Source organism: Pagrus pagrus (assembly GCF_965226575.1).
Source record: "Pagrus pagrus genome assembly, chromosome: 15".
NCBI lineage: Eukaryota > Metazoa > Chordata > Actinopteri > Spariformes > Sparidae > Pagrus > Pagrus pagrus.
Window position 1 is genome coordinate 4521974 of NC_140199.1, and position 20054 is coordinate 4542027.

Below are 20054 nucleotides of genomic sequence, written 5' to 3' on the forward strand. Positions count from 1 at the left end.
ATTCATGTATGTGTCTTTGTATAAACATGATGAAATGCAAGCAGCATTAACTGTACATGCAAGATTTGTCATAATGCAGTGCAAGTATTTGTTTTTCTGCAACAATCTTAATTGTCTGAGCTGTTCATCAAAAGCAGCCGGAACAAAAGGAAGGATTTGCTTGTGGTGGATCCGACAGTGTAAAAGATGGCAGGACGCTGAGTTGAGAAACAACTATTACTGTACAGAGGTCCTCGTGGGGAACCTAAAATAAAGTTGTACCAGGCAGATGTGAGCATAACTATCTGTAGGCTGGATCATCAAAAGCCATGAACAGAGAAGGGTATCTATCGAGGAGCCTCAAAGGGATACAACAAGACTGCCACACAATGTTGTTTCTCATCAAACAAGTTAACAATGTCATCCATGACAACAACTGCAGTAGTTATTGTATTATGATGCGGTCATGACTGCAGCGACTGTGGCTTGAGGACATCGTTAAAAAGCTCCGACTGTCTGAGGCTCAAATGGGAGCTGCTCTCATACACTACAGATGTCCTCGCTGAAATGCAGACCAGTGCAAGCCTTCCTCAAATGACATCTGTCTTTGTTGCCAAAAATATTCAAGCTTTAAATCGTATATTCTGTAACAAGAACATGTTCCATTAACAAGCTAGCTGTGCCAAGTGCATCTTATTTAAAAGCTTTGGCTGGCTTCTAATTAGGCATAATAAAGCATAAAAAAAAAGATAACTATGGAAATATGAGTCATTCACAAACATAAATTTCACTTTTTGCGGTTGCAAAAACAAAAAAAAGACTCACAATACCTGTATTATGTTTTAGACCAAAGAAAGGAGTGAATGCACATTTTAATTTAAATGATTCTGCAGAGAGAACGCCCGTCATGTGTAGCTGTTACGGACAACAACAAGGACAGCTTAACAAAACACACTGACCACCATAACGTCCTTCATCTTTTTTGTAGTTACAATAAGATTAATTCACTAATTCCTCAAGCATTGAGGTTTGTCCTTCATAAGATTGGTAGTAACTCAGTCCTTTACTGAGTTTTGGGATTTTTATTTCTTTACCTCAGGATCCCCAGAGAAACAGTGCTCTGCTGTAAAAGCTTCAAATAAACCTGGGGTAGCAGTTGTTCGACAATGACTGTCCCTGCCTCATTATCATTCACATCATGGCACAGACGACTGTAACTACCTCCCCACTCGTCCTCTCTGTCCTGTCTTTTGCTCAGATTCTCAATCTGCTTTACGCCGGTGTTTTTCATTTGACTCTCTTTCACTCTCATCTGCAGCCGACCCTCGGCCTGTTTCTTCAACGCCTCTCATCTGTTGCAGAAATCAATCCGTTAAAATGAGAATGCAAATCTGTTATTAGCGAGTTCACGTTAACTACAGATGAAATGGTTGACATTGCCCAAATTGATTTCTCTGAAACCCTTCTCATTCCCGGGCTGTCTACCCCACACACTGGTACTTATCCTGTTTGCTTCCTCTCTCACCAGATATGAATTGTGCTACAATGCCAACCTGAGGATGACTCATCAAACAGCAGCCCTATTTGTAACCCTTTGTGTATGACTGTGTGTGTTTACCTGAGCAGCAATACTCGAAACAGTAAGAAAAAACAAAGGCAGGAGTAAACATGCCGTCTACCCGTGGGTGGTCCGGACACTTTGTAGGCTGGCGAACAGCAAACACACAGGGTGGACACAACACAACAGCAACACCTGACGAGAAAATGTGATTCACGCTCTAGCCCTGCAATAAAAAGGTACCTCTGTGAAGCTTTTCATGTTCTATTCCCTGAAAATGAGTAACAGTTATATTAATCACCGCCTGTATGTACAGGAGGTGGACAGTCGTACACAAACAGTACAGCCAACAAGTTCTCACTTTCAACTTGTCAAATTCAGCAGCTTGGTCAGAGGCCTTAAGCTTCAAAATATATAACGCTCTACAAACCCCTCTAGCATCAATTATGGACTTGAATGTCTCTGCGGTCCATTAAGCAATAATGTGTTATATGCAATGTCAAGTTAGACTCTCATAATCAAGCTTGTTGACAAGGAGTTCACTTATTATTACATATTATAACTTCTGGACCATTATCAATGGTTGCAGCGTGGTTAAGTTTAGGCAGCAAAACTACTTGGTCAGGTTTAGGAAAAGATCATATTTTGGATGAAAATAACAACGTTCAGTCACCTCAATTATGTAATGTACGTTAAGTCATTTACGTATGTTAACTTACTGATGTAACATAATTTAAATCCCTGTCTCCGGAGGGAAGGTCCAGTCTATGACCCACCCAACGACTCCCGCCACCTCTTGACTTGGACTTTTCTCGCTCTTTATACTACAGCACGAGAGTCGTGCATCAAGATTTTAAAAAAGACAAGAAAATAAAAGAAAAGTCTGAGTCACAAGATCGTGGGGGTGGTTGGATGGGTCATATACAGACCTTTCCCTCTGAAGAGTGGGGTTTGAGTCTAGCGTGTGACTAAGTGGCAAGATCGATTTGTTTTTAAGTTATGTTACGTAAGCAAGGTAACTTGCGGGACTGAATTGTAGGAGCTATTTGAACTCTTCCTAAATCTATACAACTAGATCCTGTGCCTAAACCTAAACAAACCACAACAATTTGACAATGTTAATAACCAAAAGTAAATATATATATATATATATATATATATATATATAATATTAATATGTTAAACATTAATAAATAAATAAACAAAATAAGCTTCCTCTTTAAAAAGATAGCATTTAATGAAGTGCTATTGTCAGAGTTTACATTATGTTGTCAGGTATTCCTGTTGTTTTACCTGCTCTTTGTATGGCGTCCTGGTTTGGCCTATATACGGACAGTTTTGCAGCAGTGAGATGAATCCTTTTCCACATTTTTTAATGAAATTCGAAATGGAACAGAAATCAAGGAGGACAAGAAACCTAAGGGGAAATATTTTCATAATGCCTCAACCTACTGACACGTTTACAGTTCCTGGTGTTTGTACAGTTTAGATCACTTTTGATTGGCCTTTGATTAATGGGAGTTTCTCCTCGGTGCCCATACAGCAGCTGTCACTGCAGCTGAGTGAGTGTCGGCGCTTAGCATTTAAACTAGCTCTTTAAATCAACCTGTGCTACCACATACACTGACTTATAGCACTATAGGTGACATATTGTCAGCACGAATACCTATCATAGTACCACTATGATAGGTATGTGTGTCACTCAGTGTGCATTTGTGGCTTAAAGTGTCTAACCTGGTGAATAATGTTGACTTATGTTGTAGATGGGGGGGATGCCCCGTCCATGCACACAGATGAGACAAGGTCAACCCTACAGTGTACAGTTTAATTTATAGGTGGAGGCATTTACATATAGAGCCATACTGTACAAACACAGTCAGTGGTGAGGTGTTAGAGGTAGATCACGAGGATATAAGGAGAAGGAAGAAAGGAAGGAAGGATGGAAGGAAGGAAGGATGGATGGATGGATGATGGATTGATGAGTGAATGAATGATGGAAGAAAGAAAGGAAGGAAGGGAGGAATGAAGGAAGAAAGGATGGATGGATGGATGATGGATTGATGGAAGAAAGGATGGATGTAGGAAGGAAGGAAGGATGGAAGGATGGATGGATGGATATAAATGAATGAATGAATGAATGAATGAATGAATGATGGAAGAAAGAAAGGAAGGCATGAAGGAAGGATGGATGGATGGACTGATTAATGATAGAAGGATGGATGGATGGATGGATGGATTAATGATAGATGATGATGGATGGAAGAAAGAAAGAAAGAAAGAAAGAAAGAAAGAAAGAAAGAAAGAAAGAAAGGGATAGAGGAAGGAAAGGTCAACAAAAGGCAGGTAGACTGAATAGAAGAAAAATCGACAAAAGAAAAAAAGAAAGAAAAATAAAGGAAGAAAGGAGACAGAGAGGATGGAAGAAGGGTAAAATGGTGAAGAACACATAAGGAAGAAAGGGAGGATGAACGAAATGACAGAGAGGTAGAGAGAAACAAAGAGAGACTGGGATGAGGGACTACAAATAGAGAGATAAACATAACAGGAAACAAGAGATTTTCCACAGAAACAAGCCTCATTGTCATTTAAGGACACACCGAACGACAGCAGAAAAAAAATGGTTTGGACTTCTGTGATGCGCATCAGTGATATTTGATAATTAGATGGCATCTCCATGGCAAGAAGACTAATTGTTCTCATCAGATTAAGGGAATAATTGTGTGTGGATACATCATCAAAACATGGCAGAGGCAAATTTGATCAGAGCAGATGTTGAATTAATTGGTTTTGAGGCTGATTGCATTAATGCTCTGAGTCTATTAGTGAGACGGACTAGTAATTAACACCCTGCCTCTAACTCACACATCAGTGATGATGCCTTACACACACACAAGAACACACAACAACAAGCAAACGTTGATGTACGACACGTAATGCATAAACACAAAGTGCATAAAACTGTGAAAAGTGATTTTTCTGCCGTTCACAGAGAACGATGGTTTGCTTGTTCTTTCTTTCAGCGTGTTATCGGGATGTTTTCCGTCTACAGGCGGCTCATTCGAAAATAAAAATAGACAATAAGGTATGAAGCTATTCGATACACATATACATTTGTTACACGTAAATATACTTGTGTAATTATACTCGTGCTAATTAGCCGCAGTCTGATTGTTGAACATGCCATGACTTTGAGACTTCTTTTGTTGTGCAAGAAATCATTATAGACAATCTTGCTTCATATTATGTTTTTTTCTTGTCACATGCAAACATCCGTTCCAGACAGGATTTCTTCTGATCTTATACATGCTGATGCTAGAAAACTAATGATTTTTTGTTGTTTCGAAGACGTGATGAAAGCAGGAACATATGAACAGGTTGAGACTGTCATAGATATGTGGAGATGTTACCGGTTTGTACACTAAATGCTTCCTTTACTGGAAGGGAACATAATCCAGGAAATTAAATATTATGTTGTCCCTCAAAAATACAATTGAACAAAACAAATTAGTAGTAAATATATTTTTCAAGGAGATGGGGCTGCAGTATGAATCACAGACAAGTCACAGATACACATTTTATAATGAAGAGATATTCTGCTCTGTTTAAACACTAAAACACAGCACTGTTTCTCTCTTTACTGTTGTAAAGTACTGCGAAAAGTACTGTTAAAGGGAAATTTTTATTTTTTTCCCAAACCTGGTCCTATATTTACATATTTTGTTGTATAAATGATTGATACTTACCGAAAGTTTTGGACTCAGTAGAGCCCAGTAGATTGCCTCAGCTGGCAGCCCTGACAAGGCCGCAATGGCTGCAATGTTTCGGGGCGACTGCAACTGTCAAAGTTGAAGAGCTTGTTTTTCCCACTGGCTGACATTGTTATTCTCAGTGTCTTACACCAGTATGAGAAGGTTTCCTACTGAGATAGAACTTTTTGTTAAATAACAAGATCCATATTTGATCCTATTATTTATTTGACTTTTAAAATAGAGAAGGAGAAGACTCTGAAATCTTGCTAGAGGTGAGTTGTTCGAGGAAGACAGCAGTGTAACCGCGAGTCAGAGTTGGAGAGAGGAGTTTGGAGTTTACCTAGAGGAACTGGCAGCAAGAATTTATTCCCAAAGTCATGGTTGACTATTCAACTGATTTTGGCAATCTAAAAGAAGCAACAACCGTAACAACTCACGTCTCCCAAGATATCAAAGCAAGACTTCTTCTCAACAAAGACTCTGTGTATCTGGTTACAAAAGCATCTTATTGTTTAACTCTAACCTACCTCAGCTTGTCAGTGGCAAAAACCAGCACTTTTAGTGTTAGCCATCAAAGCCACATTGCAGCTGTCAGCTGAGGCGATATCTATTGGACTATTTCCAAAACTTTAAGTAAGCATGAATCATTCACACTCCAAAACATGAGCCAAGTATAAAAATCCCCCTGTGAGGGAAATATTTTCGCACTTTGATTCTTCTACACATTGTCGAACAGAAGATGGAGTTATTAAATGTAAACCATAGACATGTCCGGACTTGAAGTGGCATCACAAATTAGGATAATAGCCTTGAAAATTATCTACAACATGACCACGAACTTCATGGTTACAAGTTTTAGAGGGTACAAATTGAGACTCCTTACAAAAGATTCCATGATATTTGGAAATTACTTCCTTCTTCCCCCAATTTCTGTTGCGAACGATAGTGGAAAGAGCTGATGATTGCTGTCTATGATGTCTGCGTATTTCAAGATGCTCCCATTCATCAGGCTGAAAAGAAAAGAAAAGAAAAACATCAAGAGGGGTTTTATGGATACAAGGATGATGTCAAATGTTTTCCCCCAACCACAAGATCTAAACAAATTAAAAGCTTTAATGGAAGTTGTATAACAAATTAGACTTCCGACAGTTATTATACCACAAATTACTGTATGACAGCATTTAATGAAAGACCGCTGTGTCCTAATTACAAACACATTAATATTGTTTCAGCCACACCCAGTATTTATTTTTTTAATTGATGTTGTATCGGAAATATATTTTTAAAAAAAACTCTGGAAAGTGTCTTTAACACTAACTTCCACAAGACCTTGGAATAACTTGAAGAAAATCAGAAACAACTATGAAAAGAGGTGACATTGCCAACCGACAGCAACAAGAGGGATAAACATAGTACCAGCATGAAAATGCTTCATCTGTGCTTTTGTACTTCACATATATCATCTCCAAATTTGATGACATGGTACACTCATCCCCCGGAGGAATCGCAGCTGTATCTCATTTAGCATTTATTCATTTATTTATTCCTTCAGAGAGCAAGAAGAGAGCTAAATATGAACATTTCAATGGCTGTCAGCAGCCAATCGTGGTTTAATGCTGGAAGTCGCAGCGCTCCCTTGATTGTCGTTGGTGCTACAGCTGGCATTTAGATATTGAGCCAACCCCAAGAGAGCAGCAGTCCTGCCTGCTTAAACAACAAACCTGGTCAGGTGTTCTCTCGTGGGAGGAAACAGAGTCGGAGAAGAGATTCAGCGAGGGGCCAACAGATCCACCCAGAACGTTCTCATGAAAACCTGCTAATCCTCAGTTCGCATCATTATTCTTTAATTGCTGTCAGTTGTATTGCTGTGTTGGTTTCTTGACTTTAAACCCGACGCAACATAAGCAAATTCATTGAATAATTTGATCAGTAAGTTCCAAAGAAAGGTTGCTCCTCAGTGTCTGAATATTTGACTGCTGAGGTCGATTTGTTGCTGCTGAAAGCTTTCTTTGTGACGTGCTCGATTCAGCATGAGCAAAATACAAATGTAGTCTGTTCCTTCTTTGAATTGCAGCACTATTGTAAATTCAAGGTAATAAGAAGTCCCATCATCACGAGAATGTTGGAAAGAAATAAATAAATGACTTTTGCTTCACTTCAGTCTGTTGGCTTTGATTTATCTCGAGCCCTGGTTGGATTAGGTACAATTTAAGGACAACATAAAATGTAAAAATGGCTGATGTGGCAGAGTCGGACAGAAGTAAAAAATGCAGAGACGTTTGATAATGATTATGTTACTCCAGCAACCGCTTGTAAAATTGTCCCATCTGGCGCTAGTCCCAGACAAAGTAGACCTTTCAGCTGTAGGAGAAAATGTCAGGTTTCCATTACAGAAACGGAAATAATGCTGTCTGAGTAGAAATCCAAACACTGTAGAACAACAAAGACTAATTTCACAACATGTCTGTGTAAACAACATGTATGCATGTTATATTGTATAACCTTCAGACATGGCCTGTAAGTGGTGACACAAATTCAAACTGGGAGGTTGTTACACTGATGTCTTACTCGTGCACAGTCAGTAAACATGATATAGTTGCAGTGTAATTTGTTTTCCAGTATTTCTCTTTGTTCACTGGGTTACACTGATTGGTGCAATTACATCAACATCTTGTCTTTGAAGTTACACATTTTAAATGGCTGCAGCCATATTTCATCCTAATTACCCTGCTCCTCCAGAGAGGATCAGAGCGGAGTGAAGCTACACTTATTTAATGTTCAGAGTCACAGCGCTGCTAAAAAAACTTCTGAGGCTACTATCCACATCTGCACACACCTGAAGAAGCACTATATATGAAACTTTCTTTGTAAAACTTGCGTATTCACACAATTTAGCTTAAAGGTTTGAAGTCACAGTCCAGAATGTATTTCTCTTTTCTCTTCATTTTGTTTTGTATTATTAGCCAATGCATTTATTTCCCCTAATTTTCATCCATAATCTACATAATGTCCTTAAAGGGGTGAAAATGCAAATTATTGGTCACAGAAAAAAAAGCACCCATATTAAAAATTACACTTTGACGTGTTTTCCTCCAGCTAAGGGGAAATCATTCACTTTCCTGCAACTCCTACAATTAACCCGAATTTGCAGCCATGTTAAAAGGTTTCAAGCTCAATTAAGAGTATACAGCAATTACTGATCAGCAGCTTTCCACCTCTCATAGGAAAACGCTTTGCGCGTACATGCACTGACTCTTGCTTGTGGAGCAATATTTCATTTCAGTGCACTCTGCTCATTTTCGTTCAAACACTTTCCAGAGAAACATTGGAAAATACAGTCAGCTGGATTAAAATAAAAACTACAGTTGGCAGATTAAGTGGTCGTGGACGCTTCGGTTCACCGCTTTCATCGGCCCTCCAATTTCTAAGTGAAACAGTTACTGCCAACACGTCTCGTCTTGTTTTAGAAAACTCAGATGAACCAGACGTCTTCATCACTAAAATTGAAAAAGAATAAAAGGCGACCCTGCCAATAAACTGTCATGTCTCAACAACAGTGATCAAGTTTCATCAGCTCAACAGTGCAATCGACAACCATCACAATACTGTCAAATTCTTGTCTTTGCTGAATAAATCAGACATGTTTTGTTTAGTGAAATGAGAGATGACCAGAAGGATGATTATCAAAGGGTTTAAGAGGTTTATCGTCAACAGCGCCAATATTCAAGTCTACGTTTCCATCTCTTTACAATCTAGGTTTAATAATAATCAGACTTTAGTAGCTCTGGCTACATTTCCTACTGTTTGTAACTCCAGTCGGTCATGTAAGGTTACTTGCACTAATAGCTATGCAGAGTCTCCACCTGACACATATTTAAATCTGTTTTCATTAAGGGCAAAAAACTCAGCGGGCCAGAAAGGTTTCAAATTATCAAAACTATTCATTTGGAGGTGAGAGTGAATGTTAATCCAGTGTGTTGGCTGTAAATGCACATTAAGTTTCACAGATATATTTTCTCATTCGACCTACTTGACTGCTTTGACCTTCTGTACTTAATCAACCATAGCTGTGCGCTGATAGTGTATTAAGCAATGAGCACTTTTAATAGACTTTTCCATTTATTTTACCGTAGAGTATACTTTTTTTTTTTTTTTTAAATAATGTTGTAAAAATCTGCTTAAAATGAAATATGTTGTTTTGCCAAATGCCCTTAGCTCCCATAGATAAGCAATAAAATGTCACCATATCAGTTAGAAATGGGGGTCAAAAATGCAGAAATAACTCCCAGATTGTACAAAGTTTGATTTGGGTTTAAAGCACAACTACACAAGACAGTCGATCCACACAATAAGCTGACCACTGGTGGCTCGTCAGCTTCCAGTGAAGGCTCTCAGAGCTCATTTAAATTTGGGCTTTTGTGCCAACGCAAGGAAAATGTATGATCATCCAGCAAAGAAGCTGAACCCGGCTCATCTTTTGTCTTAACACAACGGGCTCATCATATGAACATCCCCCCTAGGTCATGTAAGAGGGATAATTTTTCTATTTACCTCATGATAACAAATTGGCCTGACATCTAAAACCTGGAGCAATAACAACAACACTGGTCAAGGGCAAAAAAAAAAAACGCTTTCAGTTTACATATATATACAATGATAATGTCACTGTATAGACACTGGATCACCAACGGACCTTAGTACTCGCTCCTTCCCGACCAATCATGGATGTAATTTTCTTGTTTACATCAGAAACTGAAAAACAATTTAACCTTGAGAACTTGTGTCCATCATTAAAGACACATACACATACACACACACACACACACACACCGACATGTACACTGAAAACAAAAGGACATGGAGATGCAGACATCAATCACATGTCTAACTGATCTGTCCAGTACTGAACCCTGTAATAGCATGGCTATTACACACACACACACTTACACAGACATGAATAATGGATCATTCAATTGACCTGTATATATATATATATATGTGTGTGTGTGTGTGTGTGTGTGTGTGTGTGTACAGGCCTATGTCCTTGTACATAAGGCACTGAGTGTGTGTGTGAAAAAAAGAAAAAAGCCCACTATAATTCTGACAGGCAAGAAAGCTGATGGTATCACCAGTCAAGCTACACACACACGCGCACGCACACACACACGCACGCACGCACGCACGCACGCACGCACGCACACACACACACACACACACACACACACACACACACACACACACACACACACACACACACACACACACACACACACACACACACACACACACACACACACACACACACACACACATCACTGATTATATCGTAGCTCAAGCTATCAAGCAACCTTGATGGATTCACACCCCCACTAAACACACACCAGCAGTGTGGGAAAGGGAGAGGTAGCTCCTGCTGCCACATGTCATGGTGTCCTTGAGCAAGACGCTGAACCCCAAAGTGCCCACGATGGCCAGACCGCTCGCTCGGATGCTAGCTCACCGTGTGTAAATGGGTTAATGAGAGGCACTTTGTGCAGCGCTGTAAGATAAAAGCCCTTCACAGATGACGTCCGTTTACCAATTCTGTGTGACCCAGAGGCGTACACTGACATCAGCGTTAGCAGCGATGCCAAAAGTCGTATGCTAAACATTTATATTTTTTTTTTTCTTTGACGGTGTAACTACTGTGTTAAACTTTTCTCACCTCTCTCTACAATATGAATTTGCAGTGTCGTACTGCCCTGGTGACCCCGCAAAAAGTTGCTGAAAAGACTCAAAATCCTGTTAAAATTGAACTCCAGAGCACAGAGGCCTCCTGGGAAATAATGGAGCCTCACTAACCAGGATAACACGAGCAAGAACTGACCACTCTCACTCTCCTGTCCTCATTCCTCTTCACTGCAATATGAATTTGAGTCGAAAGGTCAAGTAGATGTTAACCATCAGAAAGAGAAACCAGTATACTTAACTACATAAATCAACGCTGCCAAGTCAGCTCCTGCAGTTTGAGGCCGCGTGTCAACATCTGTAAGTGTGAAACCACTGGATATTTTTTCAGGAGACCGCGGGACAATTTCCACCCGAGTTGGTTTCAACAAAAACTGATATTTTTGAAAAGGAGTCAGAACATCACTAGCTGTGTGTATCAACCAAAACAGGCCTTTTACAGCCAAAATGATCTTTTCCTTGCCCCAACCAAGTGTTTTCGTGCCTTAAACAGACCATAAGCACCGTGTTCACAATTTAAAACCAAACTGAAAGAAATGTAGACTGCAAATATGCATTCTGTTGATCAGAGTTGAGGCGTTTGCATGGAAATGAAGCTCGATATTCCAAGGAATCACTTTCAGATTAAGATGACTCGCCGTCGTCTGATATTGAGCCAATGGAAAAGCTCAGTCCACACACACACACACACACACACCTCCCTTTGGCCAGCTAAGACAGCGTGACCCCTGTCTGTCTTTCAGCCTTATCTCCTAAGGATAGTGTCTGTTGGGACTGTCTGAGTGTGCGTGTGTGTGTGTGTGCATGTGTGTGTCTGTGTGCATGTGTGTGTTGGGGAGACTGAGGAAAGTAACGGAGGAATAAAGGAAGACAATAAATGGCTCCTTGTGTGTCCCGAGGCTTCTCCTCCCCTCTCCAGGTCTTTCCACTCTCTTCTCTCCTGTTCTTTCTTTGGTCTCCTCCTCCTCTTGCTAAGCTCCCAAACTGTCATCCCCAAACAAAAGCCTGCGATTCATGGCACACACACACACACACACACACACACACACACACACACACACACACACGGGGTGTAAACTTCACACTAGCTGTGTAAGAAGACTCAACTGGAGGGTTTGGCAGAGAAAGCTGGCAGCGTGAGCAACATGGATCGTGTTCAGTGTCCTTTTTTTTCCTGCTGTAAATGCTTAAAGGAACACTACGTGAAAATCCAGCCAAGTTTTCAGCCACTTTAAATAATCTGTTGTGAAGCACAAAACCGAAAACTATCCACCTCAATCCTTCCGATTAGTGGCAAACTATTCCATTACTGCTTCAAACTGTGCCACAAGTGTGCAGTAGTAGCTTTTTTAAATGTGAATGATAGTGAAATGTTTCACAATTTCATCATTACCGGATTCATTATTTAATATTGCTGTAATCACTGCTAACGGATGAGACTTATTGGCAGCTCCTACTTATCTCTGTAGTGTATTTTACATTATTTATCCTCCGATTAAATTTGAAAATCTTGGAAATCGACTAGACTGGTCCGATCATCCAAGGTTTGTGAGTGTATGGCAACGGCAGATGGTGAGAGGAGTCTACAGCGTGATGAGAAATGCTTCTTCACAGTCTTTACTATCTTTGGTGAAGCCACAGACAAACAAGCAAATGTGGAAGGATGCCAGAGAAAGGTACCAACTCTGTCACAGAAACTTATTCTGTTGCCTAAATGAACCTGCCCTGTGGCTCAAAGCTACTGTTATGTGCAATGCATCAGCACAGCTATAAATATCAATCCATTCATCTGTGCGACCTATTGGCCCGCAGACATGTCGGACACTGATTGCTTCATTCATGGGAAAGATAATCAATACAATTCACTACTCTGACCGAGGCTAACTGCCAGTTAAGATCAAGAAAGGTTACTTGTGTCATATGAGAGCATTTGTCTGAACAACAGATTGAAATGACTAGTTGTGTTGGGAAAGCTTTATTCTCTTCATTTCTTTTCCCCTCGCTTCACCTCCGTCTTAAGATTGGAGAGAGATGTTATCTTTACATGAATGGATTTATGTTTTGGCTATTGTTTCTATTCAAATCAATAACATTGTAGTCATCCTTTTCATTGGTGTAATGTGGGAACAAAGTCAAATGATCCTTCAGGCTTTAAAACCCCAAGAGGAAGGACTTGGAAGAGAAAACCCAAACTGTCAGCTGTAAACATCCATCTCAATTTACTGATTGACTCTCTGGACCATCTTTGACCTACCGTACTCATGGTGACAAATTGTTACTGACATACGTGTGCACTCACTTTTATTTTTACTTCGAAATGGAGAAGTGCTTATCTTCTGATTATACAATTATTAACAATCTGCTGATCGTCGGACTGCATGTGTTTCTGGCCTTGTCAGATTTTGATCTGCCAATGTGAGAGATAACTTTGCTCATCTGAAATTATGGAGAAAAAAGAGTTGTAGTAAAACAGTATTTATTCTTTTAACAACCAACACCTCTTAGTCTAAAGTTGTGCATCCGTGTCTCCAGAATCAGAGATGATGACTCGAGTCATTGTGGCTTGGACTACAGTCAAGCTAACTCACTGTTTTGATGACTTGGAAGACAGAAAATAAATAACTTGAGACTCAGTTTGGACTTGGAAGGGTAAGACGCGATGATTTATTTCCATCGATGGTTATTCAAATATTGGGCGGGAAAAAAAAAATCACACGCATATTTGACTTAAGAGCTTGGAGCTGTTCATAACTGAGGTTTTCAGCAAACAGGCAGACAGACCGATGAGGCTGAATGTACAACATTTGATTTTGGGCTGTCAAGTTTAGAAAGTGATGGAAGAGAGTATTGTTGTGACTGAAAAGAAATTCAGAAATAAATGAGCTCATATTAAGTTGTTTGTTTCTTTGTTTGATTACATTATTTCACAGATACTAATATCTTGTCTTTTTTTTTATCTATAACGATAGACCCTCCAAGACCTGATCTTGGAGGGAAAGAAGTGAAGTGAAGAAGTGAATTGGCTTCAGACATGACTTGTCTTAACTTCGGACTGTACCTGACTTTCACAGAACCAGTGAATTAACTTCACCGAGAGAAAATGATCCAGAACGTCCTTGAGGACCAAATGACTTGACACGTCTGCTCATAATTATTACCATTTGTTTAAAGGCTTAGTTTGATTTGTAGTATTGTTCCCACTTGCCCAAAGTCTCATGTTTATTTTTCTGTCTGAAGGCAAAGTGGATGTTTAATGGTGAGAATCTCCTGGATGATGCTTTCGGATCAAGTAGCAGCTCTGCTCCAAAGTAGGGAAATATTTCCTTTCCCTCGCTGCCTCTCACATTGTCTCATCATTTTTTCTTTTCTCACTTTGGCTCACTGTCTCTTATGGAAATCTAATATATCTAGTGTCATTCTAGTGACTGTTGCTGGGAATACCTATGACGCAAAGCTCCTGTCAACAAAACTCTGTGTTGTTTTAAAAACCTGTAGAGGTTTGACTACATAGATGTTTGTGGTGCACTACATATGCTGAAGTCTTTGTCTGTCTGAAACACACACACACACACACACACACACACACACACACACACACACACACACACACACACACACACACACACACACACACACACACACACACACACACACACACACACAGCTCACTTGCAGCAGTCAACTGCAGCGTAATCCATCTATAAAATCATAAGTCACTCTGGGCTCTGTGGGTGATGTGATTATTATAAATGTGGAATCCAGTGGCACTGATTCATCCAGCAGTTCAATTTTTAATATATTAGCATGGAAAATGAAGTTTTAACATGTAGTGCCAGGAGTATTTCAACGCTCAGTACTGCAGATCAGTCTGCTGGCTGCTTATAGTGACTTGCTCCCTGATTGGCTGACAAGATGAGTCAGTGACTAGATGAAATGAAGAACGCACTGAATGACACTTTAAAGTGTAGGAGCTGATCTATGTTAAGATCTCTGGCCGGCTGATATGTTAGCTTGTTTTCCTGATTGATTAGCTACAAATGGAAAATGGAAAGTTTAAAGTTAATGATAAAAAACATCCAGTAGAGTCAACTAGCTGTTCGGCTGCTTATTGGCTGGCTGTGTAGGAGACTAATGGACATCCTGGCATATGTGAAGTCTTTATAAGCATGTAAGTGAGGATATAAAGTCCACTATAAATTTCATAGTTCATGCAGTTGTGTTCTGACTGGCCAAATCCTTTTTCTGGCTAGCTCCCTGACTGGCTGGGTCATGGGTCGACTGACTTTTTTTCCCCCCTAAAGCTGAGCAAAAATGTCTAGGCCTACTTATAGGAACAAAGAAAGCTTTTAAATCATCTAAAGGTCAGCTATGAGTGGAGGATTGTCCGGGTTCTCAGATACTTAGGTGACGCGCTTCCTGCACAAGCAACTGCCTGATTGGCTACCTGCTGGCTTGTTGGCACTTTGCCCAGCACCGACTGGCTGGGTTAAATCAATTATGCAGAACATTTACATAGGTACAAAGAGAAAGACTTGGCTGCATGAAAGATATGCTGTAGGTACTGATTTTCAGTCACTTCATCACTTTTGTTGCTTTATATTTATCATTTTCTCAGTCCCTGCCCTATGGTGCAGGTATATTGTTTGTTGAGAAAGAATAAGGTGAAAAACTCAAGCTTAGGCTCCATATTATATAGAAGTACTCAGATCTTTTACTTCAGTAAAACCATTAATACCACGATGGAAAAATAATCTGTTACATGTAAAATTCCTGCATTCACAATCAAACAAACAACATTACAGCAATGTTTGTTGGGAACCAATGTAAACTCTAAGGTTTCATTATTCTATAGCCATAGCCATCAAAAATACCCTGTCTTGGTGGCAGCAACGGCCTCCTTCAGCAGCAATCATCAGCAGTAACGCGGCAGGTAGCCTTTTCAGACTGAGGTTAGTTTGTGACGGTTTGTTCGCTTGTGTTTGTGTGTTTGCTTGTGTTGAACGTAGCAAACTAGCTGCTAACACATCTCTCAGCTAGCCAGCGAGAGCTACGGCCAGTCTGTAGTCGGGCAGTGCTCGTTCATGTGCTCTGAAGGCTCTGGAGGGAGGGGATGGGATTTATTTTTTGGGTTGGATACTTACAAATTTAGCTTAAAGTTCGCCGCGGTGAGAACTCCATCCTCAGGTGTGCAAACGTCTGAGTGTTTTGGTGTTTCGCCTCCTCTCTCTTATTTTCCCCAAGCTGACACTTTGAATGAGAATATCATCTCTGGCAACTTGTCTCTGTGAATAAGAGCTCCCAAAAATTTGAGTGGAAAGCAATGGCTGGTGATGAAAAGCTAATCAGGCTGCAGCAGCGTTATTGAGACGGTCAGACAGAGAGATGGAGCCTCCTTCAATCTGTCTGATAGAGGCAATCAACTGATGAAACAGACTGAAAGATGGAGAGATGGAAGAGCTTTCACTCTCTTTCTCTCTGTGATTTTCACACATCCAATCTTTACCCCTCTCTCTCCCCTCTATCCCTCTTCATCCAACAGTCCTTGTGTATGGCTTCTCTCCTCCTCCTTCCTTCCAATCATCCCTCTATCCTTCCTTCCTCCTGCGTGTGGTGAAGGCAAGGGGAGGAAGACGTACCTCGTTGAACAGACACAGTAAGATAATGGACGATCCCATTTCTGAAACAAGCAGTTGTAATGTGCTGCTGAATGACGGCGGTGATGGCGAGGACTGAAGAGAGCGGGGAGTGGGAGGAGAGGAAAGGGGGAGAGACAAAGAGCGAGGGAGGGAGATATTATTAAAGGAGTGAGAATGAAGAGAGGGGAGGAAATCAACATGAGGTAGAAAATAACATTAGGAGGGGACGAGGGGAGAGATTTATACTGAGAGCTGTGTTAGTCTATCCACCCTAAAGATGACCTTCATAACATGTATACATTTGTGTTTGGTAGTGCGACCTATTTCTGAGCTTATTTTCATACGTGCACGCTGTTCGTGATCGAGTCAAATGGAAATTCACACGTAATATCCAAGAAATTCTGGCGCACAAGCTCGCGCATGATTAGTGCATTAAAAAATCTCCATTTGATTATGAACAGTTTTCACAGGTACACGATAACATGAATTATAAATGATGGCAAATGATCAAAACAAAAACCCTGCCAATACAAAAGGGAATGAACACGTCACGATAACACGTACAAATTTAAAGAGGAGCACGGTGTTGAGCGTGAACACGAAGGCAGAACATGAAGTAACATGCTGACAAAAGAATATCTGAGGGAGAGAGCATTAAAGACAGATGGAGAGATGATCGAAAATATTACAAAGAAACATATTCACTGATTTTATTCCATTGATATTTTTGAAATGTTAACTGACGACTGAGAGTCCTGCATGTTTCTATTTTTAACTCCTACTTTATGTCATTTTATTCCCATGGTGATATCCTGAAGTATCCTGATATGGCCCTTTGAGCAGGATGTGAGTTGCTGTTCAAAAAAGCTGCGTGCATATAAACATGCAGGTTTGTCCTGAAGGAATTAGAAGGAATGTATCTTCAAAAAACAGCTTATTCCTCTCACAGTCGTCGGCCTTAGTCAGCAAACTGAGTGGTGCTATTCTCTGCTACGTGACACATTCACCTGAGATGCTATCTGCACTGAGAGGGCTTATGAATTATCTCACCTGGAAAAAGGAGTAGTGTGACTATGTTCTGTGATGTCAGCAGGAACTATGTCACGCTGAGTCACCCGTCAGTCTTTTGTTCACTTGCGCCGCTCAGTCTGATCGTGACCTCTGGAGTCGGCACGTCAAACGAGCCTCGTCACTACTGAAGATGTTGATGTGTAGAGTTTGTGCGTTGCATGTTATTGGATGTGCTCTATAAACTTTAAGATATGCCCTCTTGGCACCCAATGTCCATTTTCCACACCCTTTCATTGACGCAAAACAGCTGTGTCACAACAGTGGTGTTTCCATCAGCGTATTCTTAGGCACATTTTGGAGTGTCGCATGAAAAAGGTTGATGGAAGCAGCAAAAAATTCCAAAGCTTTTGCCATTTTTCAATTAAGTTCTGAAGACATGAAAATTTAACTTGAAGAAGACGACGAGGCCATTTCCACTGTCAGCAGAATACTATTACTGGTTGACACTGAAAAAGTTAAATCCAACTTGCCTAATTGTAAAAAAAAAAAAAAAAAAAACAAAGACCTCTCCATTTTTTTCTCATGGCCGAGGCAACTGGTTTTATTCGTTTTCCATCTTTTATAATTTATTTATTTACTTTTTTTTTTTTGTGCTTAAACCTAACTTCACCATAAACAGAGCACTGAGAAGAAGAATGATGAACTGTTTAATAGAGTCCAAAGTGCTGGAACAAGCAAATTATCTTGGATGGTTTTTAGGCGATGATAAGCTGTGTGAACTTGCTCATACAAGCTCAGTGATCGCAGCCTAAAGAAACTTCTTTTTAAAGTGAAGGCTGAATGGAGGCCGTCATTGCAGCAAGGACACGTAAAGGTTTAGAAGATCTGGAGTCCAACGAATGTTTTTCTCTCAGCTTTTTAAAAGCAGACATCAGAATAGCGCTCCATCAAAGTTCTTTGGAAAAACTTTGAGCTCTGCAACTTCTGTCTCAAATGGCTTTCAAGGCATTGCGCACAGTAAACTTCTATGTGAAGGATAACCGTTGTGTATTTGCAAGGTGTATTCACGTGAAAAGATGTAGCGCAGGCTCCTGCATTCTGCGTTTTGAAGAGGAATTTCCGCCACGGCCACATTCTCTACTGATAATATGACAGGCAGAAAGGACTTTGATTTCCAGCAGCAGTAATCTGCCACTATCAGCAAACAGCACTTAGGTCTAATTGCCAAGCACTTACCAAACCTCCCACTACAGAGCCGATGTATGCCACTGAATTTTCATGATAATAGTGAGAAAAAGTACCGGTCGTTTCTTCAGGAACCATCAATTTACTATCCAAACACCTCTGGACAACAAAAGGTTTCACTCTGAGGTGACACGTGTCTCACCTCTATGAACGGAAAATTGACTTTTATAAATGTAATAATACCTGAAAGTGAGATAATGTTGTTTTTTTTATTTCTGTCTTTCTGCCTCATGTAACATTCACATTATGACATTCAACACGGTGTGGTCCACCAGCAGTCACATACACTATCAGCTGTAAACAGCCCACAGTGCGGAGCTGACACTAACATCTGCGCATTTCATGTCATTAAAATGTCATTTTCTAAATAGAATTCAGTACAGGAGCTGTTACTTGTACAGTCTGTCAAGCATAACAGTTCATCATCGGCAGCTGGTGATATTTGGCCAGAGGTGTGTTTATTGGCCATATGTCGGCGCCGCCATTGTTAGTGTTTCACAATATAAACTGATAGGATAGAGTTACCTGTCCCCTCTGACAATACTGCCCCTGGCCTGCCCTATAGCTACTGTTTCATCCTGTCTTTTCCTTCTTGTGCTTGGTGAGTTTATCGAAAGCTCTACACAATGTTTGTTCTTCATTTTTCCCTTTTAACCTTGAGACCTACCAAAAAACCAACTCATCCATACCTAAACAATGACATATATCGAGCTATATATCACCGTCCCAATTGATGACAGCACACCAGTGACAGGTGCATTGGACATTTGTCCGTTGGTTAATTTTAGGAAAACAACACAGTTTGGGTTCAAATAACTATGTCACTTATGTACTTCACTTATGTAAGTTACTTAACTACATTACTAACCATTGACTTTTGGGGACACAAGCAGCGGACTCCTGGCTGAAAAATCCTGTGCCTGCTTCACCCATCAATTCATCACCAACCTCCTCCTTAAGTTAACTTTTCCGCTCTTTATACAACTTCCTCCTTTTCCGCCGTGATAATTACTACGGCCACTAGAGGCTGCTGCTTTCACATTCAACCTGGTCGTTTTCCTGTAAGACTTTGCCTTACCTAAAGATTTTTAAATCAATGTTACCAGAAAAAAAATCAACCATACAGTAGCATGAATTACTGCATTGGAC